At 39.3% G+C, this 27954-nt stretch overlaps 1 protein-coding gene across 1 annotated transcript in view; it reads left to right on the top strand.

Annotated features, from left to right (window-relative positions):
• The first annotated feature begins 2493 nt into the window (after positions 1 to 2493).
• The window catches only part of LOC125773303 (uncharacterized), a 137363-nt gene continuing 111902 nt past the window's right edge, over positions 2494 to 27954 (top strand). The window contains exon 1 of the mRNA XM_049444331.1: positions 2494 to 2560. The gene's annotated coding sequence lies outside the window, so the exon portion shown is untranslated. The remainder of the gene's footprint in view (positions 2561 to 27954) is intronic.

Raw genomic sequence — 27954 nt, 5'->3', positions numbered from 1 at the left:
CAAAAAGTTGTTCCACGACCATGCGCTTCGATGCCGGGCAAAAAAGTTATTCGCGGTACAAAGTTTGGTGCACCAAGTGTTGTTTTCCATACAAAATGTTCACATTTGCACCTATTCTTCGATGTAACTCGGTGAATTTTCAACATTTTTCCAAAATTTCTTCTGTTTTAGTTACATCTCGTGAAATTCTACCAAAAAGTATTCTACACCCATGTGCTCAGACGTAGGGCACAAAAGTTATTAGCGAAAAACCTGTTTTGTGTACCGATTTGTGTCCACCGAGTAAGGTGCGCACGTTTCAACCTATTTTTGCCCATATCTCAGTCATTTACCGACCGATTTTGGATTTTCTTTGTGATTTGGATAGATCTCGACAAATGCAAGCTAAAAGTCTTCCACGACCATGTGCTCCGATGTCGGGCAAAAAAGTTATTCGCGACCTAAGCTTTTTCTGTCACCTGCCATAACTCGGCCAATTTTCAACATTTTCTCGATCTTTCTTCAGAATTAGATGCGTCTCGTGACGCGCTACAAAAAGTTGTTCCACGACAATGCGCTCCGATGCCGGGCAAAAAAGTTATTCGCGGTACAAAGTTTGGTGCACCAAGTGTTGTCTTCCATACAAAATGTTCAATTTACGGGTACCCGACTCTAGTAAAAAAGTGAAATTTTTTACTAGTTACCAACTTTTGCAAATTATCATCGGATATCACTTTTCATGGTCTATAGTAAGTTCTTATCACGTTTTAGTAGTTTTTGAAAAAAAAATTTTTTTGAACTTTTCAAAATTTTGCAAAACCAAAACTTTTTAGGCGGTTTTTTGTATGGAGCGTTACTAGTCTCGGGGTCACTTTTTGACCAAAAAACCACTATATATCATTCGAAAGGTAATTTCAAGGGCTACAAAAAATTGTTCTACGGCACCCCCCTCCGACGTCTAGTATTCGAGTTATTGGCCAAAAACCATCACTTGAGCGATTTTTCGTTCAGGGTACCCGACTCTAGTAAAAAAGTGAAATTTTTCTCGATTGACCAAGTGTTGCAAATGACCATCGGATTTCACTTTTTATGGTCTATAGTGAGTTCTGATCACGATTTGGTACTTTTTGAAAAAAATTTTTTGACGCACTTTTCAAAATTTTGCAAAACCAAAACTTTTTAGGCGGTTTTGTGTATGGAGGGTTACTAGTCTCGGGGTCACTGTTTGACCAAAAAACCACTATATATCATTCGAAAGGTAATTTCAAGGGCTACAAAAAATTGTTCTACGGCACCCCCCTCCGACGTCTAGTATTCGAGTTATTGGCCAAAAACCGCAACTATAGCGGTTTTTCGTACAGGGTACCCGACTCTAGTAAAAAAGTGAAATTTTTCTCGATTGACCAAGTGTTGCAAATGATCATCGGATTTCACTTTTTATGGTCTATAGTGAGTTCTGATCACGATTTGGTACTTTTTGAAAAAAATTTTTTGACGCACTTTTCAAAATTTTGCAAAACCAAAACTTTTTAGGCGGTTTTGTGTATGGAGGGTTACTAGTCTCGGGGTCACTTTTTGACCAAAAAACCACTATATATCATTCGAAAGGTAATTTCAAGGGCTACAAAAAATTGTTCTACGGCACCCCCCTCCGACGTCTAGTATTCGAGTTATTGGCCAAAAACCATCACTTGAGCGATTTTTCGTTCAGGGTACCCGACTCTAGTAAAAAAGTGAAATTTTTCTCGATTGACCAAGTGTTGCAAATGATCATCGGATTTCACTTTTTATGGTCTATAGTGAGTTCTGATCACGATTTGGTACTTTTTGAAAAAATTTTTTTGACGCACTTTTCAAAATTTTGCAAAACCAAAACTTTTTAGGCGGTTTTGTGTATGGAGGGTTACTAGTCTCGGGGTCACTTTTTGACCAAAAAACCACTATATATCATTCGAAAGGTAATTTCAAGGGCTACAAAAAATTGTTCTACGGCACCCCCCTCCGACGTCTAGTATTCGAGTTATTGAGGAAAAACAGTTTATAGTTAATTTTTCACTCGATTTTTCACCATGTATCGCACATTACTCCGGTTCTATACATTGGATCGTCTATCTTTAAGATTTTATGGGTAGTTCCAACTGTTTGCTACATTTCATCCGTACATCACAAAGCGATTCAATGTCTGTGCTAGAAGTTATTAGAGGGATAAAAAAAATTACCCTTGGCTTTGCCCCGTAAAATTTTACCCATTTTGCCACTTTGGATCCTTATAACTCGGTCAGTTTCCAATGGATCTTCAATTGTAGCACATATTTGGATAGATCTGGTCATTAGCTACCAAAAGTTATTCTACGCCGATGTGCTAAGTTGTCTGTGGAAAAAGTTATTCGAGGTACAAAGACTTAACATTTTATTAACTTTTCCAAAAAAATTCCTCATTTTGCCACTTTGGATGCTTATAACTCGGTCAGTTTCCAATGGATCTTCAATTGTAGCACATATTTGGATAGATCTGGTCATTAGCTACCAAAAGTTATTCTACGCCGATGTGCTAAGTTGTCTGTGGAAAAAGTTATTTGAGGTACAAAGACTTAAAATTTTCTCAATTTTTCCTAAAAAATTCCTCATTTTGCCACTTTGGATGCTTATAACTCGGTCAGTTTCCAATGGATCTTCAATTGTAGCACATATTTGGATAGATCTGGTTATTAGCTACCAAAAGTTATTCTACGCCGATGTGCTAAGTTGTCTGTGGAAAAAGTTATTTGAGGTACAAAGACTTAACATTTTCTCAATTTTTCCAAAAAAATCCTCATTTTGCCACTTTGGATGCTTATAACTCGGTCAGTTTTCAATGGATCTTCAATATTAGCACATATTTGGATAGATCTGGTCATTAGCTACCAAAAGTTATTCTACGCCGATGTGCTAAATTGTCTGTGGAAAAAGTTATTCGAGGTACAAAGACTTAACATTTTCTCAACTTTTCCAAAAAAAAATCCTCATTTTGCCACTTTGGATGCTTATAACTCGGTCAGTTTTCAATGGATCTTCAATATTAGCACATATTTGGATAGATCTGGTTATTAGCTACCAAAAGTTATTCTACGCCGATGTGCTAAGTTGTCTGTGGAAAAAGTTATTCGAGGTACAAAGATTTAACATTTTCTCAACTTTTCCAAAAAAATTCCTCATTTTGCCACTTTGGATGCTTATAACTCGGTCAGTTTTCAATGGATCTTCAATATTAGCGAATATTTGGATAGATCTGGTCATTAGCTACCAAAAGTTATTCTACGCCGATGTGCTAAGTTGTCTGTGGAAAAAGTTATTCGAGGTACAAAGCCTTAACATTTTCTCAACTTTTCCAAAAAAAATTCCTCATTTTGCCACTTTGGATGCTTATAACTCGGTCAGTTTCCAATGGATCTTCAATTGTAGCACATATTTGGATAGATCTGGTCATTAGCTACCAAAAGTTATTCTACGCCGATGTGCTAAGTTGTCTGTGGAAAAAGTTATTTGAGGTACAAAGACTTAACATTTTCTCAACTTTTCCAAAAAATTCCTCATTTTGCCACTTTGGATGCTTATAACTCGGTCAGTTTCCAATGGATCTTCAATTGTAGCACATATTTAGATAGATCTGGTCATTAGCTACCAAAAGTTATTCTACGCCGATGTGCTAAGTTGTCTGTGGAAAAAGTTATTTGAGGTACAAAGACTTAACATTTTCTCAACTTTTCCAAAAAATTCCTCATTTTGCCACTTTGGATGCTTATAACTCGGTCAGTTTCCAATGGATCTTCAATTGTAGCACATATTTGGATAGATCTGGTCATTAGCTACCAAAAGTTATTCTACGCCGATGTGCTAAGTTGTCTGTGGAAAAAGTTATTCGAGGTACAAAGACTTAACATTTTCTCAACTTTTCCAAAAAATTCCTCATTTTGCCACTTTGGATGCTTATAACTCGGTCAGTTTCCAATGGATCTTCAATTGTAGCACATATTTGGATAGATCTGGTCATTAGCTACCAAAAGTTATTCTACGCCGATGTGCTAAGTTGTCTGTGGAAAAAGTTATTCGAGGTACAAAGACTTAACATTTTCTCAATTTTTCCAAAAAAATTCCTCATTTTGCCACTTTGGATGCTTATAACTCGGTCAGTTTCCAATGGATCTTCAATTGTAGCACATATTTGGATAGATCTGGTCATTAGCTACCAAAAGTTATTCTACGCCGATGTGCTAAGTTGTCTGTGGAAAAAGTTATTCGAGGTACAAAGACTTAACATTTTCTCAACTTTTCCAAAAAATTCCTCATTTTGCCACTTTGGATGCTTATAACTCGGTCAGTTTCCAATGGATCTTCAATTGTAGCACATGTTTGGATAGATCTGGTCATTAGCTACCAAAAGTTATTCTACGCCGATGTGCTAAGTTGTCTGTGGAAAAAGTTATTCGAGGTACAAAGACTTAACATTTTCTCAACTTTTCCAAAAAATTCCTCATTTTGCCACTTTGGATGCTTATAACTCGGTCAGTTTCCAATGGATCTTCAATTGTAGCACATATTTGGATAGATCTGGTCATTAGCTACCAAAAGTTATTCTACGCCGATGTGCTAAGTTGTCTGTGGAAAAAGTTATTTGAGGTACAAAGACTTAACATTTTCTCAACTTTTCCAAAAAAATTCCTCATTTTGCCACTTTGGATGCTTATAACTCGGTCAGTTTTCAATGGATCTTCAATTGTAGCACATATTTGGATAGATCTGGTCATTAGCTACCAAAAGTTATTCTACGCCGATGTGCTAAGTTGTCTGTGGAAAAAGTTATTTGAGGTACAAAGACTTAACATTTTCTCAATTTTTCTAAAAAAATTCCTCATTTTGCCACTTTGGATGCTTATAACTCGGTCAGTTTCCAATGGATCTTCAATTGTAGCACATATTTGGATAGATCTGGTCATTAGCTACCAAAAGTTATTCTACGCCGATGTGCTAAGTTGTCTGTGGAAAAAGTTATTCGAGGTACAAAGACTTAACATTTTCTCAACTTTTCCAAAAAAATTCCTCATTTTGCCACTTTGGATGCTTATAACTCGGTCAGTTTCCAATGGATCTTCAATTGTAGCACATATTTGGATAGATCTGGTCATTAGCTACCAAAAGTTATTCTACGCCGATGTGCTAAGTTGTCTGTGGAAAAAGTTATTCGAGGTACAAAGACTTAACATTTTCTCAACTTTTCCAAAAAAATTCCTCATTTTGCCACTTTGGATGCTTATAACTCGGTCAGTTTCCAATGGATCTTCAATTGTAGCACATATTTGGATAGATCTGGTCATTAGCTACCAAAAGTTATTCTACGCCGATGTGCTAAGTTGTCTGTGGAAAAAGTTATTCGAGGTACAAAGACTTAACATTTTCTCAACTTTTCCAAAAAAATTCCTCATTTTGCCACTTTGGATGCTTATAACTCGGTCAGTTTCCAATGGATCTTCAATTGTAGCACATATTTGGATAGATCTGGTCATTAGCTACCAAAAGTTATTCTACGCCGATGTGCTAAGTTGTCTGTGGAACAAGTTATTCGAGGTACAAAGACTTAACATTTTCTCAACTTTTCCAAAAAAAATTCCTCATTTTGCCACTTTGGATGCTTATAACTCGGTCAGTTTCCAATGGATCTTCAATTGTAGCACATATTTGGATAGATCTGATCATTAGCTACCAAAAGTTATTCTACGCCGATGTGCTAAGTTGTCTGTGGAAAAAGTTATTCGAGGTACAAAGACTTAACATTTTCTCAACTTTTCCAAAAAAATTCCTCATTTTGCCACTTTGGATGCTTATAACTCGGTCAGTTTCCAATGGATCTTCAATTGTAGCACATATTTGGATAGATCTGATCATTAGCTACCAAAAGTTATTCTACGCCGATGTGCTAAGTTGTCTGTGGAAAAAGTTATTCGAGGTACAAAGACTTAACATTTTCTCAACTTTTCCAAAAAAATTCCTCATTTTGCCACTTTGGATGCTTATAACTCGGTCAGTTTCCAATGGATCTTCAATTGTAGCACATATTTGGATAGATCTGGTCATTAGCTACCAAAAGTTATTCTACGCCGATGTGCTAAGTTGTCTGTGGAACAAGTTATTCGAGGTACAAAGACTTAACATTTTCTCAACTTTTCCAAAAAAAATTCCTCATTTTGCCACTTTGGATGCTTATAACTCGGTCAGTTTCCAATGGATCTTCAATTGTAGCACATATTTGGATAGATCTGATCATTAGCTACCAAAAGTTATTCTACGCCGATGTGCTAAGTTGTCTGTGGAAAAAGTTATTCGAGGTACAAAGACTTAACATTTTCTCAACTTTTCCAAAAAAATTCCTCATTTTGCCACTTTGGATGCTTATAACTCGGTCAGTTTCCAATGGATCTTCAATTGTAGCACATATTTGGATAGATCTGGTCATTAGCTACCAAAAGTTATTCTACGCCGATGTGCTAAGTTGTCTGTGGAACAAGTTATTCGAGGTACAAAGACTTAACATTTTCTCAACTTTTCCAAAAAAAATTCCTCATTTTGCCACTTTGGATGCTTATAACTCGGTCAGTTTCCAATGGATCTTCAATTGTAGCACATATTTGGATAGATCTGATCATTAGCTACCAAAAGTTATTCTACGCCGATGTGCTAAGTTGTCTGTGGAAAAAGTTATTCGAGGTACAAAGACTTAACATTTTCTCAACTTTTCCAAAAAAATTCCTCATTTTGCCACTTTGGATGCTTATAACTCGGTCAGTTTCCAATGGATCTTCAATTGTAGCACATATTTGGATAGATCTGGTCATTAGCTACCAAAAGTTATTCTACGCCGATGTGCTAAGTTGTCTGTGGAACAAGTTATTCGAGGTACAAAGACTTAACATTTTCTCAACTTTTCCAAAAAAAATTCCTCATTTTGCCACTTTGGATGCTTATAACTCGGTCAGTTTCCAATGGATCTTCAATTGTAGCACATATTTGGATAGATCTGATCATTAGCTACCAAAAGTTATTCTACGCCGATGTGCTAAGTTGTCTGTGGAAAAAGTTATTCGAGGTACAAAGACTTAACATTTTCTCAACTTTTCCAAAAAAAATCCTCATTTTGCCACTTTGGATGCTTATAACTCGGTCAGTTTCCAATGGATCTTCAATTGTAGCACATATTTGGATAGATCTGGTCATTAGCTACCAAAAGTTATTCTACGCCGATGTGCTAAGTTGTCTGTGGAAAAAGTTATTCGAGGTACAAAGACTTAACATTTTCTCAACTTTTCCAAAAAAAATTCCTCATTTTGCCACTTTGGATGCTTATAACTCGGTCAGTTTCCAATGGATCTTCAATTGTAGCACATATTTGGATAGATCTGGTCATTAGCTACCAAAAGTTATTCTACGCCGATGTGCTAAGTTGTCTGTGGAAAAAGTTATTCGAGGTACAAAGACTTAAAATTTTCTCAATTTTTCCTAAAAAATTCCTCATTTTGCCACTTTGGATGCTTATAACTCGGTCAGTTTCCAATGGATCTTCAATTGTAACACAGATTTGGAAAGATCTGCTCATCAGCTACCAAAAGTTATTCTACGCCGATGTGCTAAGTTGTCTGTGGAAAAAGTTATTCGAGGTACAAAGACTTAAAATTTTCTCAATTTTTCCTCAAAAATTCCTCATTTTGCCATTTTGGATGCTTATAACTCGGTCAGTTTCCAATGGATCTTCAATTGTAACACAGATTTGGAAAGATCTGCTCATCAGCTACCAAAAGTTATTCTACGCCGATGTGCTAAGTTGTCTGTGGAAAAAGTTATTCGAGGTACAAAGACTTAAAATTTTCTCAATTTTTCCTAAAAAATTCCTCATTTTGCCACTTTGGATGCTTATAACTCGGTCAGTTTCCAATGGATCTTCAATTGTAACACAGATTTGGAAAGATCTGCTCATCAGCTACCAAAAGTTATTCTACGCCGATGTGCTAAGTTGTCTGTGGAAAAAGTTATTCGAGGTACAAAGACTTAAAAATTTCTCAATTTTTCCTAAAAAATTCCTCATTTTGCCACTTTGGATGCTTATAACTCGGTCAGTTTCCAATGGATCTTCAATTGTAACACAGATTTGGAAAGATCTGCTCATCAGCTACCAAAAGTTATTCTACGCCGATGTGCTAAGTTGTCTGTGGAAAAAGTTATTCGAGGTACAAAGACTTAAAATTTTCTCAATTTTTCCTAAAAAATTCCTCATTTTGCCACTTTGGATGCTTATAACTCGGTCAGTTTCCAATGGATCTTCGATTGTAACACAGATTTGGAAAGATCTGCTCATCAGCTACCAAAAGTTATTCTACGCCGATGTGCTAAGTTGTCTGTGGAAAAAGTTATTCGAAAAAGTAGCTTCTAATACTTTGAATGGCTTATACGAATTGCCTACCTTCAGGCTGATTTCTCGCGATTCGCATTTCAATTTCTATTTTTGACTATATCTCAGTCATTTACCGACCGATTTTGGATTTTCTTTGTGATTTGGATAGATCTCGATAAATGCAAGCTAAAAGTCTTCCACGACCATGTGCTCCGATGTCGGGCAAAAAAGTTATTCGCGACCTAAGCTTTTTCTTTCACCTGCCATAACTCGGCCAATTTTCAACATTTTCTCGATCTTTCTTCAGAATTAGATGCGTCTCGTGACGCGCTACAAAAAGTTGTTCCACGACCATGCGCTCCGATGCCGGGCAAAAAAGTTATTCGCGGTACAAAGTTTGGTGCACCAAGTGTTGTCTTCCATGCAAAATGTTCACATTTGCACCTATTCTTCGATGTAACTCGGTGAATTTTCAACATTTTTCCAAAATTTCTTCTGTTTTAGTTACATCTCGTGAAATTCTACCAAAAAGTATTCTACACCCATGTGCTCAGACGTAGGGCACAAAAGTTATTCGCGAAAAACCTGTTTTATGTACCGATTTGTGTCCACCGAGTAAGGTGCGCACGTTTCAACCTATTTTTGCCCATATCTCAGTCATTTACCGACCGATTTTGGATTTTCTTTGTGATTTGGATAGATCTCGATAAATGCAAGCTAAAAGTCTTCCACGACCATGTGCTCCGATGTCGGGCAAAAAAGTTATTCGCGACCTAAGCTTTTTCTTTCACCTGCCATAACTCGGCCAATTTTCAACATTTTCTCGATCTTTCTTCAGAATTAGATGCGTCTCGTGACGCGCTACAAAAAGTTGTTCCACGATCATGCGCTCCGATGCCGGGCAAAAAAGTTATTCGCGGTACAAAGTTTGGTGCACCAAGTGTTGTTTTCCATACAAAATGTTCACATTTGCACCTATTCTTCGATGTAACTCGGTGAATTTTCAACATTTTTCCAAAATTTCTTCTGTTTTAGTTACATCTCGTGAAATTCTACCAAAAAGTATTCTACACCCATGTGCTCAGACGTAGGGCACAAAAGTTATTCGCGAAAAACCTGTTTTATGTACCGATTTGTGTCCACCGAGTAAGGTGCGCACGTTTCAACCTATTTTTGCCCATATCTCAGTCATTTACCGACCGATTTTGGATTTTCTTTGTGATTTGGATAGATCTCGATAAATGCAAGCTAAAAGTCTTCCACGACCATGTGCTCCGATGTCGGGCAAAAAAGTTATTCGCGACCTAAGCTTTTTCTTTCACCTGCCATAACTCGGCCAATTTTCAACATTTTCTCGATCTTTCTTCAGAATTAGATGCGTCTCGTGACGCGCTACAAAAAGTTGTTCCACGATCATGCGCTCCGATGCCGGGCAAAAAAGTTATTCGCGGTACAAAGTTTGGTGCACCAAGTGTTGTTTTCCATACAAAATGTTCACATTTGCACCTATTCTTCGATGTAACTCGGTGAATTTTCAACATTTTTCCAAAATTTCTTCTGTTTTAGTTACATCTCGTGAAATTCTACCAAAAAGTATTCTACACCCATGTGCTCAGACGTAGGGCACAAAAGTTATTCGCGAAAAACCTGTTTTGTGTACCGATTTGTGTCCACCGAGTAAGGTGCACACGTTTCAACCTATTTTTGCCCATATCTCAGTCATTTACCGACCGATTTTGGATTTTCTTTGTGATTTGGATAGATCTCGATAAATGCAAGCTAAAAGTCTTCCACGACCATGTGCTCCGATGTCGGGCAAAAAAGTTATTCGCGACCTAAGCTTTTTCTTTCACCTGCCATAACTCGGCCAATTTTCAACATTTTCTCGATCTTTCTTCAGAATTAGATGCGTCTCGTGACGCGCTACAAAAAGTTGTTCCACGATCATGCGCTCCGATGCCGGGCAAAAAAGTTACTCGCGGTACAAAGTTTGGTGCACCAAGTGTTGTTTTCCATACAAAATGTTCACATTTGCACCTATTCTTCGATGTAACTCGGTGAATTTTCAACATTTTTCCAAAATTTCTTCTGTTTTAGTTACATCTCGTGAAATTCTACCAAAAAGTATTCTACACCCATGTGCTCAGACGTAGGGCACAAAAGTTATTCGCGAAAAACCTCTATTTCAACCTATTTCAACCCCGTTCAACCCCGGTGCCACGTTTCAACCTATTTTTGCCCATATCTCAGTCATTTACCGACCGATTTTGGATTTTCTTTGTGATTTGGATAGATCTCGACAAATGCAAGCTAAAAGTCTTCCACGACCATGTGCTCCGATGTCGGGCAAAAAAGTTATTCGCGACCTAAGCTTTTTCTTTCACCTGCCATAACTCGGCCAATTTTCAACATTTTCTCGATCTTTCTTCAGAATTAGATGCGTCTCGTGACGCGCTACAAAAAGTTGTTCCACGACCATGCGCTCCGATGCCGGGCAAAAAAGTTATTCGCGGTACAAAGTTTGGTGCACCAAGTGTTGTCTTCCATGCAAAATGTTCACATTTGCACCTATTCTTCGATGTAACTCGGTGAATTTTCAACATTTTTCCAAAATTTCTTCTGTTTTAGTTACATCTCGTGAAATTCTACCAAAAAGTATTCTACACCCATGTGCTCAGACGTAGGGCACAAAAGTTATTCGCGAAAAACCTGTTTTATGTACCGATTTGTGTCCACCGAGTAAGGTGCCTATTTCAACCCCGTTCAACCCCGGTGCCACGTTTCAACCTATTTTTGCCCATATCTCAGTCATTTACCGACCGATTTTGGATTTTCTTTGTGATTTGGATAGATCTCGACAAATGCAAGCTAAAAGTCTTCCACGACCATGTGCTCCGATGTCGGGCAAAAAAGTTATTCGCGACCTAAGCTTTTTCTTTCACCTGCCATAACTCGGCCAATTTTCAACATTTTTTCGATCTTTCTTCAAAATTAGATGCGTCTTGCGACGCGCTACAAAAAGTTGTTCCACGACCATGCGCTCCGATGCCGGGCAAAAAAGTTATTCGCGGTACAAAGTTTGGTGCACCAACTGTTGTTTTCCATACAAAATGTTCACATTTGCACCTATTCTTCGATGTAACTCGGTGAATTTTCAACATTTTTCCAAAATTTCTTCTGTTCTAGTTACATCTCGTGAAATTCTACCAAAAAGTATTCTACACCCATGTGCTCAGACGTAGGGCACAAAAGTTATTCGCGAAAAACCTGTTTTATGTACCGATTTGTGTCCACCGAGTAAGGTGCCTATTTCAACCCCGTTCAACCCCGGTGCCACGTTTCAACCTATTTTTGCCCATATCTCAGTCATTTACCGACCGATTTTGGATTTTCTTTGTGATTTGGATAGATCTCGACAAATGCAAGCTAAAAGTCTTCCACGACCATGTGCTCCGATGTCGGGCAAAAAAGTTATTCGCGACCTAAGCTTTTTCTTTCACCTGCCATAACTCGGCCAATTTTCAACATTTTTTCGATCTTTCTTCAAAATTAGATGCGTCTTGCGACGCGCTACAAAAAGTTGTTCCACGACCATGCGCTCCGATGCCGGGCAAAAAAGTTATTCGCGGTACAAAGTTTGGTGCACCAAGTGTTGTTTTCCATACAAAATGTTCACATTTGCACCTATTCTTCGATGTAACTCGGTGAATTTTCAACATTTTTCCAAAATTTCTTCTGTTTTAGTTACATCTCGTGAAATTCTACCAAAAAGTATTCTACACCCATGTGCTCAGACGTAGGGCACAAAAGTTATTCGCGAAAAACCTGTTTTATGTACCGATTTGTGTCCACCGAGTAAGGTGCCTATTTCAACCCCGTTCAACCCCGGTGCCACGTTTCAACCTATTTTTGCCCATATCTCAGTCATTTACCGACCGATTTTGGATTTTCTTTGTGATTTGGATAGATCTCGATAAATGCAAGCTAAAAGTCTTCCACGACCATGTGCTCCGATGTCGGGCAAAAAAGTTATTCGCGACCTAAACTTTTTCTTTCACCTGCCATAACTCGGTCAATTTTCAACATTTTCTCGATTTTTCTTCAGAATTAGATGCGTCTCGTGACGCGCTACAAAAAGTTGTTCCACGACCATGCGCTCCGATGCCGGGCAAAAAAGTTATTCGCGACCTAAACTTTTTCTTTCACCTGCCATAACTCGGTCAATTTTCAACATTTTCTCGATCTTTCTTCAGAATTAGATGCGTCTCGTGACGCGCTACAAAAAGTTGTTCCACGACCATGCGCTCCGATGCCGGGCAAAAAAGTTATTCGCGGTACAAAGTTTGGTGCACCAACTGTTGTCTTCCATACAAAATGTTCAATGTACGGGTACCCGACTCTAGTAAAAAAGTGAAATTTTTTACTAGTTACCAACTTTTGCAAATTATCATCGGATATCACTTTTCATGGTCTATAGTAAGTTCTTATCACGTTTTAGTAGTTTTTGAAAAAAAAATTTTTTTGAACTTTTCAAAATTTTGCAAAACCAAAACTTTTTAGGCGGTTTTTTGTATGGAGCGTTACTAGTCTCGGGGTCACTTTTTGACCAAAAAACCACTATATATCATTCGAAAGGTAATTTCAAGGGCTACAAAAAATTGTTCTACGGCACCCCCCTCCGACGTCTAGTATTCGAGTTATTGGCCAAAAACCATCACTTGAGCGATTTTTCGTTCAGGGTACCCGACTCTAGTAAAAAAGTGAAATTTTTCTCGATTGACCAAGTGTTGCAAATGACCATCGGATTTCACTTTTTATGGTCTATAGTGAGTTCTGATCACGATTTGGTACTTTTTGAAAAAAATTTTTTGACGCACTTTTCAAAATTTTGCAAAACCAAAACTTTTTAGGCGGTTTTGTGTATGGAGGGTTACTAGTCTCGGGGTCACTTTTTGACCAAAAAACCACTATATATCATTCGAAAGGTAATTTCAAGGGCTACAAAAAATTGTTCTACGGCACCCCCCTCCGACGTCTAGTATTCGAGTTATTGGCCAAAAACCATCACTTGAGCGATTTTTCGTTCAGGGTACCCGACTCTAGTAAAAAAGTGAAATTTTTCTCGATTGACCAAGTGTTGCAAATGATCATCGGATTTCACTTTTTATGGTCTATAGTGAGTTCTGATCACGATTTGGTACTTTTTGAAAAAATTTTTTTGACGCACTTTTCAAAATTTTGCAAAACCAAAACTTTTTAGGCGGTTTTGTGTATGGAGGGTTACTAGTCTCGGGGTCACTTTTTGACCAAAAAACCACTATATATCATTCGAAAGGTAATTTCAAGGGCTACAAAAAATTGTTCTACGGCACCCCCCTCCGACGTCTAGTATTCGAGTTATTGAGGAAAAACAGTTTATAGTTAATTTTTCACTCGATTTTTCACCATGTATCGCACATTACTCCGGTTCTATACATTGGATCGTCTATCTTTAAGATTTTATGGGTAGTTCCAACTGTTTGCTACATTTCATCCGTACATCACAAAGCGATTCAATGTCTGTGCTAGAAGTTATTAGAGGGATAAAAATAATTACCCTTGGCTTTGCCCCGTAAAATTTTACCCCTTTTGCCACTTTGGATGCTTATAACTCGGTCAGTTTCCAATGGATCTTCAATTGTAACACAGATTTGGAAAGATCTGCTCATCAGCTACCAAAAGTTATTCTACGCCGATGTGCTAAGTTGTCTGTGGAAAAAGTTATTCGAGGTACAAAGACTTAACATTTTCTCAACTTTTCCAAAAAAATTCCTCATTTTGCCACTTTGGATGCTTATAACTCGGTCAGTTTCCAATGGATCTTCAATTGTAGCACATATTTGGATAGATCTGGTCATTAGCTACCAAAAGTTATTCTACGCCGATGTGCTAAGTTGTCTGTGGAAAAAGTTATTCGAGGTACAAAGACTTAACATTTTCTCAACTTTTCCAAAAAAATTCCTCATTTTGCCACTTTGGATGCTTATAACTCGGTCAGTTTCCAATGGATCTTCAATTGTAGCACATATTTAGATAGATCTGGTCATTAGCTACCAAAAGTTATTCTACGCCGATGTGCTAAGTTGTCTGTGGAAAAAGTTATTCGAGGTACAAAGACTTAACATTTTCTCAACTTTTCCAAAAAAATTCCTCATTTTGCCACTTTGGATGCTTATAACTCGGTCAGTTTCCAATGGATCTTCAATTGTAGCACATATTTGGAAAGATCTGCTCATCAGCTACCAAAAGTTATTCTACGCCGATGTGCTAAGTTGTCTGTGGAAAAAGTTATTCGAAAAAGTAGCTTCTAATACTTTGAATGGCTTATACGAATTGCCTACCTTCAGGCTGATTTCTCGCGATTCGCATTTCAATTTCTATTTTTGACTATATCTCAGTCATTTACCGACCGATTTTGGATTTTCTTTGTGATTTGGATAGATCTCGATAAATGCAAGCTAAAAGTCTTCCACGACCATGTGCTCCGATGTCGGGCAAAAAAGTTATTCGCGACCTAAACTTTTTCTTTCACCTGCCATAACTCGGTCAATTTTCAACATTTTCTCGATCTTTCTTCAGAATTAGATGCGTCTTGTGACGCGCTACAAAAAGTTGTTCCACGACCATGCGCTCCGATGCCGGGCAAAAAAGTTATTCGCGGTACAAAGTTTGGTGCACCAACTGTTGTTTTCCATACAAAATGTTCACATTTGCACCTATTCTTCGATGTAACTCGGTGAATTTTCAACATTTTTCCAAAATTTCTTCTGTTTTAGTTACATCTCGTGAAATTCTACCAAAAAGTATTCTACACCCATGTGCTCAGACGTAGGGCACAAAAGTTATTCGCGAAAAACCTCTATTTCAACCTATTTCAACCCCGTTCAACCCCGGTGCCACGTTTCAACCTATTTTTGCCCATATCTCAGTCATTTACCGACCGATTTTGGATTTTCTTTGTGATTTGGATAGATCTCGACAAATGCAAGCTGAAAGTCTTCCACGACCATGTGCTCCGATGTCGGGCAAAAAAGTTATTCGCGACCTAAACTTTTTCTTTCACCTGCCATAACTCGGTCAATTTTCAACATTTTCTCGATCTTTCTTCAGAATTAGATGCGTCTTGTGACGCGCTATAAAAAGTTGTTCCACGACCATGCGCTCCGATGCCGGGCAAAAAAGTTATTCGCGGTACAAAGTTTGGTGCACCAACTGTTGTTTTCCATACAAAATGTTCACATTTGCACCTATTCTTCGATGTAACTCGGTGAATTTTCAACATTTTTCCAAAATTTCTTCTGTTTTAGTTACATCTCGTGAAATTCTACCAAAAAGTATTCTACACCCATGTGCTCAGACGTAGGGCACAAAAGTTATTCGCGAAAAACCTCTATTTCAACCTATTTCAACCCCGTTCAACCCCGGTGCCACGTTTCAACCTATTTTTGCCCATATCTCAGTCATTTACCGACCGATTTTGGATTTTCTTTGTGATTTGGATAGATCTCGACAAATGCAAGCTAAAAGTCTTCCACGACCATGTGCTCCGATGTCGGGCAAAAAAGTTATTCGCGACCTAAGCTTTTTCTTTCACCTGCCATAACTCGGCCAATTTTCAACATTTTCTCGATCTTTCTTCAGAATTAGATGCGTCTCGTGACGCGCTACAAAAAGTTGTTCCACGACCATGCGCTCCGATGCCGGGCAAAAAAGTTATTCGCGGTACAAAGTTTGGTGCACCAAGTGTTGTCTTCCATGCAAAATGTTCACATTTGCACCTATTCTTCGATGTAACTCGGTGAATTTTCAACATTTTTCCAAAATTTCTTCTGTTTTAGTTACATCTCGTGAAATTCTACCAAAAAGTATTCTACACCCATGTGCTCAGACGTAGGGCACAAAAGTTATTCGCGAAAAACCTCTATTTCAACCTATTTCAACCCCGTTCAACCCCGGTGCCACGTTTCAACCTATTTTTGCCCATATCTCAGTCATTTACCGACCGATTTTGGATTTTCTTTGTGATTTGGATAGATCTCGACAAATGCAAGCTAAAAGTCTTCCACGACCATGTGCTCCGATGTCGGGCAAAAAAGTTATTCGCGACCTAAGCTTTTTCTTTCACCTGCCATAACTCGGCCAATTTTCAACATTTTCTCGATCTTTCTTCAGAATTAGATGCGTCTTGAGACGCGCTACAAAAAGTTGTTCCACGACCATGCGCTCCGATGCCGGGCAAAAAAGTTATTCGCGGTACAAAGTTTGGTGCACCAACTGTTGTTTTCCATACAAAATGTTCACATTTGCACCTATTCTTCGATGTAACTCGGTGAATTTTCAACATTTTTCCAAAATTTCTTCTGTTTTAGTTACATCTCGTGAAATTCTACCAAAAAGTATTCTACACCCATGTGCTCAGACGTAGGGCACAAAAGTTATTCGCGAAAAACCTCTATTTCAACCTATTTCAACCCCGTTCAACCCCGGTGCCACGTTTCAACCTATTTTTGCCCATATCTCAGTCATTTACCGACCGATTTTGGATTTTCTTTGTGATTTGGATAGATCTCGACAAATGCAAGCTAAAAGTCTTCCACGACCATGTGCTCCGATGTCGGGCAAAAAAGTTATTCGCGACCTAAACTTTTTCTTTCACCTGCCATAACTCGGTCAATTTTCAATATTTTCTCGATCTTTCTTCAGAATTAGATGCGTCTTGTGACGCGCTACAAAAAGTTGTTCCACGACCATGCGCTCCGATGCCGGACAAAAAAGTTATTCGCGGTACAAAGTTTGGTGCACCAACTGTTGTTTTCCATACAAAATGTTCACATTTGCACCTATTCTTCGATGTAACTCGGTGAATTTTCAACATTTTTCCAAAATTTCTTCTGTTTTAGTTACATCTCGTGAAATTCTACCAAAAAGTATTCTACACCCATGTGCTCAGACGTAGGGCACAAAAGTTATTCGCGAAAAACCTCTATTTCAACCTATTTCAACCCCGTTCAACCCCGGTGCCACGTTTCAACCTATTTTTGCCCATATCTCAGTCATTTACCGACCGATTTTGGATTTTCTTTGTGATTTGGATAGATCTCGACAAATGCAAGCTAAAAGTCTTCCACGACCATGTGCTCCGATGTCGGGCAAAAAAGTTATTCGCGACCTAAGCTTTTTCTTTCACCTGCCATAACTCGGCCAATTTTCAATATTTTCTCGAGCTTTCTTCAGAATTAGATGCGTCTTGTGACGCGCTACAAAAAGTTGTTCCACGACCATGCGCTCCGATGCCGGGCAAAAAAGTTATTCGCGGTACAAAGTTTGGTGCACCAACTGTTGTTTTCCATGCAAAATGTTCACATTTGCACCTATTCTTCGATGTAACTCGGTGAATTTTCAACATTTTTCCAAAATTTCTTCTGTTTTAGTTACATCTCGTGAAATTCTACCAAAAAGTATTCTACACCCATGTGCTCAGACGTAGGGCACAAAAGTTATTCGCGAAAAACCTCTATTTCAACCTATTTCAACCCCGTTCAACCCCGGTGCCACGTTTCAACCTATTTTTGCCCATATCTCAGTCATTTACCGACCGATTTTGGATTTTCTTTGTGATTTGGATAGATCTCGATAAATGCAAGCTAAAAGTCTTCCACGACCATGTGCTCTGATGTCGGGCAAAAAAGTTATTCGCGACCTAAACTTTTTCTTTCACCTGCCATAACTCGGTCAATTTTCAACATTTTCTCGATCTTTCTTCAGAATTAGATGCGTCTTGTGACGCGCTACAAAAAGTTGTTCCACGACCATGCGCTCCGATGCCGGGCAAAAAAGTTATTCGCGGTACAAAGTTTGGTGCACCAAGTGTTGTTTTCCATACAAAATGTTCACATTTGCACCTATTCTTCGATGTAACTCGGTGAATTTTCAACATTTTTCCAAAATTTCTTCTGTTTTAGTTACATCTCGTGAAATTCTACCAAAAAGTATTCTACACCCATGTGCTCAGACGTAGGGCACAAAAGTTATTCGCGAAAAACCTGTTTTATGTACCGATTTGTGTCCACCGAGTAAGGTGCCTATTTCAACCCCGTTCAACCCCGGTGCCACGTTTCAACCTATTTTTGCCCATATCTCAGTCATTTACCGACCGATTTTGGATTTTCTTTGTGATTTGGATAGATCTCGATAAATGCAAGCTAAAAGTCTTCCACGACCATGTGCTCCGATGTCGGGCAAAAAAGTTATTCGCGACCTAAACTTTTTCTTTCACCTGCCATAACTCGGCCAATTTTCAATATTTTCTCGATCTTTCTTCAGAATTAGATGCGTCTCGTGACGCGCTACAAAAAGTTGTTCCACGACCATGCGCTCCGATGCCGGGCAAAAAAGTTATTCGCGGTACAAAGTTTGGTGCACCAAGTGTTGTCTTCCATGCAAAATGTTCACATTTGCACCTATTCTTCGATGTAACTCGGTGAATTTTCAACATTTTTCCAAAATTTCTTCTGTTTTAGTTACATCTCGTGAAATTCTACCAAAAAGTATTCTACACCCATGTGCTCAGACGTAGGGCACAAAAGTTATTCGCGAAAAACCTCTATTTCAACCTATTTCAACCCCGTTCAACCCCGGTGCCACGTTTCAACCTATTTTTGCCCATATCTCAGTCATTTACCGACCGATTTTGGATTTTCTTTGTGATTTGGATAGATCTCGATAAATGCAAGCTAAAAGTCTTCCACGACCATGTGCTCCGATGTCGGGCAAAAAAGTTATTCGCGACCTAAACTTTTTCTTTCACCTGCCATAACTCGGCCAATTTTCAACATTTTCTCGATCTTTCTTCAGAATTAGATGCGTCTTGAGACGCGCTACAAAAAGTTGTTCCACGACCATGCGCTCCGATGCCGGGCAAAAAAGTTATTCGCGGTACAAAGTTTGGTGCACCAACTGTTGTTTTCCATACAAAATGTTCACATTTGCACCTATTCTTCGATGTAACTCGGTGAATTTTCAACATTTTTCCAAAATTTCTTCTGTTTTAGTTACATCTCGTGAAATTCTACCAAAAAGTATTCTACACCCATGTGCTCAGACGTAGGGCACAAAAGTTATTCGCGAAAAACCTCTATTTCAACCTATTTCAACCCCGTTCAACCCCGGTGCCACGTTTCAACCTATTTTTGCCCATATCTCAGTCATTTACCGACCGATTTTGGATTTTCTTTGTGATTTGGATAGATCTCGACAAATGCAAGCTAAAAGTCTTCCACGACCATGTGCTCCGATGTCGGGCAAAAAAGTTATTCGCGACCTAAGCTTTTTCTTTCACCTGCCATAACTCGGCCAATTTTCAATATTTTCTCGAGCTTTCTTCAGAATTAGATGCGTCTTGTGACGCGCTACAAAAAGTTGTTCCACGACCATGCGCTCCGATGCCGGGCAAAAAAGTTATTCGCGGTACAAAGTTTGGTGCACCAACTGTTGTTTTCCATGCAAAATGTTCACATTTGCACCTATTCTTCGATGTAACTCGGTGAATTTTCAACATTTTTCCAAAATTTCTTCTGTTTTAGTTACATCTCGTGAAATTCTACCAAAAAGTATTCTACACCCATGTGCTCAGACGTAGGGCACAAAAGTTATTCGCGAAAAACCTGTTTTATGTACCGATTTGTGTCCACCGAGTAAGGTGCCTATTTCAACCCCGTTCAACCCCGGTGCCACGTTTCAACCTATTTTTGCCCATATCTCAGTCATTTACCGACCGATTTTGGATTTTCTTTGTGATTTGGATAGATCTCGATAAATGCAAGCTAAAAGTCTTCCACGACCATGTGCTCCGATGTCGGGCAAAAAAGTTATTCGCGACCTAAACTTTTTCTTTCACCTGCCATAACTCGGCCAATTTTCAACATTTTCTCGATCTTTCTTCAGAATTAGATGCGTCTCGTGACGCGCTACAAAAAGTTGTTCCACGACCATGCGCTCCGATGCCGGGCAAAAAAGTTATTCGCGGTACAAAGTTTGGTGCACCAAGTGTTGTCTTCCATGCAAAATGTTCACATTTGCACCTATTCTTCGATGTAACTCGGTGAATTTTCAACATTTTTCCAAAATTTCTTCTGTTTTAGTTACATCTCGTGAAATTCTACCAAAAAGTATTCTACACCCATGTGCTCAGACGTAGGGCACAAAAGTTATTCGCGAAAAACCTCTATTTCAACCTATTTCAACCCCGTTCAACCCCGGTGCCACGTTTCAACCTATTTTTGCCCATATCTCAGTCATTTACCGACCGATTTTGGATTTTCTTTGTGATTTGGATAGATCTCGATAAATGCAAGCTAAAAGTCTTCCACGACCATGTGCTCCGATGTCGGGCAAAAAAGTTATTCGCGACCTAAACTTTTTCTTTCACCTGCCATAACTCGGTCAATTTTCAACATTTTCTCGATCTTTCTTCAGAATTAGATGCGTCTTGTGACGCGCTACAAAAAGTTGTTCCACGACCATGCGCTCCGATGCCGGGCAAAAAAGTTATTCGCGGTACAAAGTTTGGTGCACCAACTGTTGTTTTCCATACAAAATGTTCACATTTGCACCTATTCTTCGATGTAACTCGGTGAATTTTCAACATTTTTCCAAAATTTCTTCTGTTTTAGTTACATCTCGTGAAATTCTACCAAAAAGTATTCTACACCCATGTGCTCAGACGTAGGGCACAAAAGTTATTCGCGAAAAACCTCTATTTCAACCTATTTCAACCCCGTTCAACCCCGGTGCCACGTTTCAACCTATTTTTGCCCATATCTCAGTCATTTACCGACCGATTTTGGATTTTCTTTGTGATTTGGATAGATCTCGATAAATGCAAGCTAAAAGTCTTCCACGACCATGTGCTCCGATGTCGGGCAAAAAAGTTATTCGCGACCTAAACTTTTTCTTTCACCTGCCATAACTCGGTCAATTTTCAACATTTTCTCGATCTTTCTTCAGAATTAGATGCGTCTTGTGACGCGCTACAAAAAGTTGTTCCACGACCATGCGCTCCGATGCCGGGTAAAAAAGTTATTCGCGGTACAAAGTTTGGTGCACCAAGTGTTGTTTTCCATACAAAATGTTCACATTTGCACCTATTCTTCGATGTAACTCGGTGAATTTTCAACATTTTTCCAAAATTTCTTCTGTTTTAGTTACATCTCGTGAAATTCTACCAAAAAGTATTCTACACCCATGTGCTCAGACGTAGGGCACAAAAGTTATTCGCGAAAAACCTGTTTTATGTACCGATTTGTGTCCACCGAGTAAGGTGCCTATTTCAACCCCGTTCAACCCCGGTGCCACGTTTCAACCTATTTTTGCCCATATCTCAGTCATTTACCGACCGATTTTGGATTTTCTTTGTGATTTGGATAGATCTCGACAAATGCAAGCTAAAAGTCTTCCACGACCATGTGCTCCGATGTCGGGCAAAAAAGTTATTCGCGACCTAAACTTTTTCTTTCACCTGCCATAACTCGGCCAATTTTCAACATTTTCTCGATCTTTCTTCAGAATTAGATGCGTCTCGTGACGCGCTACAAAAAGTTGTTCCACGACCATGCGCTCCGATGCCGGGCAAAAAAGTTATTCGCGGTACAAAGTTTGGTGCACCAAGTGTTGTCTTCCATGCAAAATGTTCACATTTGCACCTATTCTTCGATGTAACTCGGTGAATTTTCAACATTTTTCCAAAATTTCTTCTGTTTTAGTTACATCTCGTGAAATTCTACCAAAAAGTATTCTACACCCATGTGCTCAGACGTAGGGCACAAAAGTTATTCGCGAAAAACCTGTTTTATGTACCGATTTGTGTCCACCGAGTAAGGTGCCTATTTCAACCCCGTTCAACCCCGGTGCCACGTTTCAACCTATTTTTGCCCATATCTCAGTCATTTACCGACCGATTTTGGATTTTCTTTGTGATTTGGATAGATCTCGACAAATGCAAGCTAAAAGTCTTCCACGACCATGTGCTCCGATGTCGGGCAAAAAAGTTATTCGCGACCTAAGCTTTTTCTTTCACCTGCCATAACTCGGCCAATTTTCAACATTTTCTCGATCTTTCTTCAGAATTAGATGCGTCTCGTGACGCGCTACAAAAAGTTGTTCCACGACCATGCGCTCCGATGCCGGGCAAAAAAGTTATTCGCGGTACAAAGTTTGGTGCACCAAGTGTTGTCTTCCATGCAAAATGTTCACATTTGCACCTATTCTTCGATGTAACTCGGTGAATTTTCAACATTTTTCCAAAATTTCTTCTGTTTTAGTTACATCTCGTGAAATTCTACCAAAAAGTATTCTACACCCATGTGCTCAGACGTAGGGCACAAAAGTTATTCGCGAAAAACCTGTTTTATGTACCGATTTGTGTCCACCGAGTAAGGTGCCTATTTCAACCCCGTTCAACCCCGGTGCCACGTTTCAACCTATTTTTGCCCATATCTCAGTCATTTACCGACCGATTTTGGATTTTCTTTGTGATTTGGATAGATCTCGACAAATGCAAGCTAAAAGTCTTCCACGACCATGTGCTCCGATGTCGGGCAAAAAAGTTATTCGCGACCTAAACTTTTTCTTTCACCTGCCATAACTCGGTCAATTTTCAACATTTTCTCGATCTTTCTTCAGAATTAGATGCGTCTTGTGACGCGCTACAAAAAGTTGTTCCACGACCATGCGCTCCGATGCCGGGCAAAAAAGTTATTCGCGGTACAAAGTTTGGTGCACCAACTGTTGTTTTCCATACAAAATGTTCACATTTGCACCTATTCTTCGATGTAACTCGGTGAATTTTCAACATTTTTCCAAAATTTCTTCTGTTTTAGTTACATCTCGTGAAATTCTACCAAAAAGTATTCTACACCCATGTGCTCAGACGTAGGGCACAAAAGTTATTCGCGAAAAACCTGTTTTATGTACCGATTTGTGTCCACCGAGTAAGGTGCCTATTTCAACCCCGTTCAACCCCGGTGCCACGTTTCAACCTATTTTTGCCCATATCTCAGTCATTTACCGACCGATTTTGGATTTTCTTTGTGATTTGGATAGATCTCGACAAATGCAAGCTAAAAGTCTTCCACGACCATGTGCTCCGATGTCGGGCAAAAAAGTTATTCGCGACCTAAACTTTTTCTTTCACCTGCCATAACTCGGTCAATTTTCAATATTTTCTCGATCTTTCTTCAGAATTAGATGCGTCTTGTGACGCGCTACAAAAAGTTGTTCCACGACCATGCGCTCCGATGCCGGGCAAAAAAGTTATTCGCGGTACAAAGTTTGGTGCACCAACTGTTGTTTTCCATACAAAATGTTCACATTTGCACCTATTCTTCGATGTAACTCGGTGAATTTTCAACATTTTTCCAAAATTTCTTCTGTTTTAGTTACATCTCGTGAAATTCTACCAAAAAGTATTCTACACCCATGTGCTCAGACGTAGGGCACAAAAGTTATTCGCGAAAAACCTCTATTTCAACCTATTTCAACCCCGTTCAACCCCGGTGCCACGTTTCAACCTATTTTTGCCCATATCTCAGTCATTTACCGACCGATTTTGGATTTTCTTTGTGATTTGGATAGATCTCGACAAATGCAAGCTAAAAGTCTTCCACGACCATGTGCTCCGATGTCGGGCAAAAAAGTTATTCGCGACCTAAGCTTTTTCTTTCACCTGCCATAACTCGGCCAATTTTCAACATTTTCTCGATCTTTCTTCAGAATTAGATGCGTCTTGTGACGCGCTACAAAAAGTTGTTGCACGACCATGCCCTCCGATCCTGGGCAAAAAAGTTATTCGCGGTACAAAGTTTGGTGCACCAACTGTTGTTTTCCATACAAAATGTTCACATTTGCACCTATTCTTCGATGTAACTCGGTGAATTTTCAACATTTTTCCAAAATTTCTTCTGTTTTAGTTACATCTCGTGAAATTCTACCAAAAAGTATTCTACACCCATGTGCTCAGACGTAGGGCACAAAAGTTATTCGCGAAAAACCTCTATTTCAACTTATTTCAACCCCGTTCAACCCCGGTGCCACGTTTCAACCTATTTTTGCCCATATCTCAGTCATTTACCGACCGATTTTGGATTTTCTTCGTGATTTGGATAGATCTCGACAAATGCAAGCTAAAAGTCTTCCACGACCATGTGCTCCGATGTCGGGCAAAAAAGTTATTCGCGACCTAAGCTTTTTCTTTCACCTGCCATAACTCGACCAATTTTCAACATTTTCTCGATCTTTCTTCAGAATTAGATGCGTCTCGTGACGCGCTACAAAAAGTTGTTCCACGACCATGCGCTCCGATGCCGGGCAAAAAAGTTATTCGCGGTACAAAGTTTGGTGCACCAAGTGTTGTCTTCCATACAAAATGTTCACATTTGCACCTATTCTTCGATGTAACTCGGTGAATTTTCAACATTTTTCCAAAATTTCTTCTGTTTTAGTTACATCTCGTGAAATTCTACCAAACAGTATTCTACACCCATGTGCTCAGACGTAGGGCACAAAAGTTATTCGCGAAAAACCTCTATTTCAACCTATTTCAACCCCGTTCAACCCCGGTGCCACGTTTCAACCTATTTTTGCCCATATCTCAGTCATTTACCGACCGATTTTGGATTTTCTTCGTGATTTGGATAGATCTCGACAAATGCAAGCTAAAAGTCTTCCACGACCATGTGCTCCGATGTCGGGCAAAAAAGTTATTCGCGACCTAAACTTTTTCTTTCACCTGCCATAACTCGGTCAATTTTCAATATTTTCTCGATCTTTCTTCAGAATTAGATGCGTCTTGTGACGCGCTACAAAAAGTTGTTCCACGACCATGCGCTCCGATGCCGGGCAAAAAAGTTATTCGCGGTACAAAGTTTGGTGCACCAACTGTTGTTTTCCATACAAAATGTTCACATTTGCACCTATTCTTCGATGTAACTCGGTGAATTTTCAACATTTTTCCAAAATTTCTTCTGTTTTAGTTACATCTCGTGAAATTCTTCCAAAAAGTATTCTACACCCATGTGCTCAGACGTAGGGCACAAAAGTTATTCGCGAAAAACCTCTATTTCAACCTATTTCAACCCCGTTCAACCCCGGTGCCACGTTTCAACCTATTTTTGCCCATATCTCAGTCATTTACCGACCGATTTTGGATTTTCTTTGTGATTTGGATAGATCTCGACAAATGCAAGCTAAAAGTTTTCCACGACCATGTGCTCCGATGTCGGGCAAAAAAGTTATTCGCGACCTAAACTTTTTCTTTCACCTGCCATAACTCGGTCAATTTTCAATATTTTCTCGATCTTTCTTCAGAATTAGATGCGTCTCGTGACGCGCTACAAAAAGTTGTTCCACGACCATGCGCTCCGATGCCGGGCAAAAAAGTTATTCGCGGTACAAAGTTTGGTGCACCAAGTGTTGTTTTCCATACAAAATGTTCACATTTGCACCTATTCTTCGATGTAACTCGGTGAATTTTCAACATTTTTCCAAAATTTCTTCTGTTTTAGTTACATCTCGTGAAATTCTACCAAAAAGTATTCTACACCCATGTGCTCAGACGTAGGGCACAAAAGTTATTCGCGAAAAACCTGTTTTATGTACCGATTTGTGTCCACCGAGTAAGGTGCCTATTTCAACCCCGTTCAACCCCGGTGCCACGTTTCAACCTATTTTTGCCCATATCTCAGTCATTTACCGACCGATTTTGGATTTTCTTTGTGATTTGGATAGATCTCGACAAATGCAAGCTAAAAGTCTTCCACGACCATGTGCTCCGATGTCGGGCAAAAAAGTTATTCGCGACCTAAACTTTTTCTTTCACCTGCCATAACTCGGTCAATTTTCAATATTTTCTCGATCTTTCTTCAGAATTAGATGCGTCTTGTGACGCGCTACAAAAAGTTGTTCCACGACCATGCGCTCCGATGCCGGGCAAAAAAGTTATTCGCGGTACAAAGTTTGGTGCACCAAGTGTTGTTTTCCATACAAAATGTTCACATTTGCACCTATTCTTCGATGTAACTCGGTGAATTTTCAACATTTTTCCAAAATTTCTTCTGTTTTAGTTACATCTCGTGAAATTCTACCAAAAAGTATTCTACACCCATGTGCTCAGACGTAGGGCACAAAAGTTATTCGCGAAAAACCTCTATTTCAACCTATTTCAACCCCGTTCAACCCCGGTGCCACGTTTCAACCTATTTTTGCCCATATCTCAGTCATTTACCGACCGATTTTGGCTTTTCTTTGTGATTTGGATAGATCTCGACAAATGCAAGCTAAAAGTCTTCCACGACCATGTGCTCCGATGTCGGGCAAAAAAGTTATTCGCGACCTAAGCTTTTTCTTTCACCTGCCATAACTCGGTCAATTTTCAATATTTTCTCGATCTTTCTTCGGAATTAGATGCGTCTTGTGACGCGCTACAAAAAGTTGTTCCACGACCATGCGCTCCGATGCCGGGCAAAAAAGTTATTCGCGGTACAAAGTTTGGTGCACCAACTGTTGTTTTCCATACAAAATGTTCACATTTGCACCTATTCTTCGATGTAACTCGGTGAATTTTCAACATTTTTCCAAAATTTCTTCTGTTTTAGTTACATCTCGTGAAATTCTACCAAAAAGTATTCTACACCCATGTGCTCAGACGTAGGGCACAAAAGTTATTCGCGAAAAACCTCTATTTCAACCTATTTCAACCCCGTTCAACCCCGGTGCCACGTTTCAACCTATTTTTGCCCATATCTCAGTCATTTACCGACCGATTTTGGATTTTCTTTGTGATTTGGATAGATCTCGACAAATGCAAGCTAAAAGTCTTCCACGACCATGTGCTCCGATGTCGGGCAAAAAAGTTATTCGCGACCTAAGCTTTTTCTTTCACCTGCCATAACTCGGCCAATTTTCAACATTTTCTCGATCTTTCTTCAGAATTAGATGCGTCTTGTGACGCGCTACAAAAAGTTGTTCCACGACCATGCGCTCCGATGCCGGGCAAAAAAGTTATTCGCGGTACAAAGTTTGGTGCACCAACTGTTGTTTTCCATACAAAATGTTCACATTTGCACCTATTCTTCGATGTAACTCGGTGAATTTTCAACATTTTTCCAAAATTTCTTCTGTTTTAGTTACATCTCGTGAAATTCTACCAAAAAGTATTCTACACCCATGTGCTCAGACGTAGGGCACAAAAGTTATTCGCGAAAAACCTCTATTTCAACCTATTTCAACCCCGTTCAACCCCGGTGCCACGTTTCAACCTATTTTTGCCCATATCTCAGTCATTTACCGACCGATTTTGGATTTTCTTCGTGATTTGGATAGATCTCGACAAATGCAAGCTAAAAGTCTTCCACGACCATGTGCTCCGATGTCGGGCAAAAAAGTTATTCGCGACTTAAGCTTTTTCTTTCACCTGCCATAACTCGGCCAATTTTCAACATTTTCTCGATCTTTCTTCAGAATTAGAT

Source organism: Anopheles funestus, assembly GCF_943734845.2.
Source record: "Anopheles funestus chromosome X unlocalized genomic scaffold, idAnoFuneDA-416_04 X_unloc_29, whole genome shotgun sequence".
Lineage (NCBI taxonomy): Eukaryota > Metazoa > Arthropoda > Insecta > Diptera > Culicidae > Anopheles > Anopheles funestus.
The sequence above is the reverse complement of the archived record's forward strand: the minus strand, read 5'-3'. Positions and strand labels throughout refer to the sequence as shown.